Raw genomic sequence first — 659 nt, 5'->3', positions numbered from 1 at the left:
TTCCACAGAGATACCTTTTCCCCAGCAGACAGGAATTGACGCAAACACGTGGCTGTATATTCGTATATTGAACTTAACTCTGTTCTAGTTCTCGCTGACGTAGCTTAGCATTTAAATGTAAGTGACATGAGATTGTAATCGATGCCATCATTTATTTAGGTAAGTGATTTATTAGTACGGTAATTTTATTCATTATTAGCACCACTAACGTATACGCCTTCAGTATTCGAATAAGAGGAGCGAGAGGTAGGCACCTTCCTTTGGCCTAACAAGCGCTGCTCTGTTTGGTAGGATGTGTTTCGATTGATCGACTTCTGCTTTGTTTTCTGAAAGAGCCACTACTCAAACTTCACGCACGAAGTTTATTCTAATTACTGTTAATATTATAAAATAACCAAATACCCATATTCGTAGTTATCATTATATGTAAGGAACCTACCTCACAAAATAAGGAAGTCGTCAGAACGAACGGACAAGTTGTTTACATCTGGGTGGTGTCTTGGCAGCAAAGAAGCAGAAACACATTGAGACAAAACGAAGTACAAATACTACCGAACAATGGGCGTCTCAGGGTAATGATATTATTAGGCGAACGCCCTTAGACAAGATGATTCTTGAGGAGGATAAGCATTTTCCTGATCTGAACACATAGTCTCCGA

At 39.3% G+C, this 659-nt stretch overlaps 1 protein-coding gene and 1 long non-coding RNA gene across 4 annotated transcripts in view; one reads left to right on the top strand and one right to left on the bottom strand.

Annotated features, from left to right (window-relative positions):
- LOC119588553 overlaps nucleotides 1-573 on the bottom strand; it is a 7,104-nt gene extending 6,531 nt beyond the window's left edge. The window contains exon 1 of the long non-coding RNA XR_005230112.1: nucleotides 440-573. This is a non-coding gene — a long non-coding RNA (uncharacterized LOC119588553). The remainder of the gene's footprint in view (nucleotides 1-439) is intronic.
- Nucleotides 1-659, top strand: part of LOC119588552 (gastrula zinc finger protein XlCGF7.1-like) — a 9,295-nt gene that overhangs the window by 601 nt on the left and 8,035 nt on the right. The window contains exon 1 of one of the 3 annotated variants that reach the window (XM_037937194.1): nucleotides 42-117. The exons of 1 other annotated variant lie outside the window; for it this stretch is intronic. The gene's annotated coding sequence lies outside the window, so the exon portion shown is untranslated. Of the gene's footprint in view, nucleotides 1-41; nucleotides 118-470; nucleotides 573-659 lie in introns of those variants that run through there. One more of the 3 variants, XM_037937191.1, reaches the window with a different exon arrangement.

Source organism: Penaeus monodon, chromosome 24 (genome assembly GCF_015228065.2).
Source record: "Penaeus monodon isolate SGIC_2016 chromosome 24, NSTDA_Pmon_1, whole genome shotgun sequence".
In the NCBI taxonomy this organism is placed as follows: domain Eukaryota; kingdom Metazoa; phylum Arthropoda; class Malacostraca; order Decapoda; family Penaeidae; genus Penaeus; species Penaeus monodon.
Note: the sequence above shows the minus strand (reverse complement) of the source record. Positions and strands in the feature narration are given on the sequence as shown.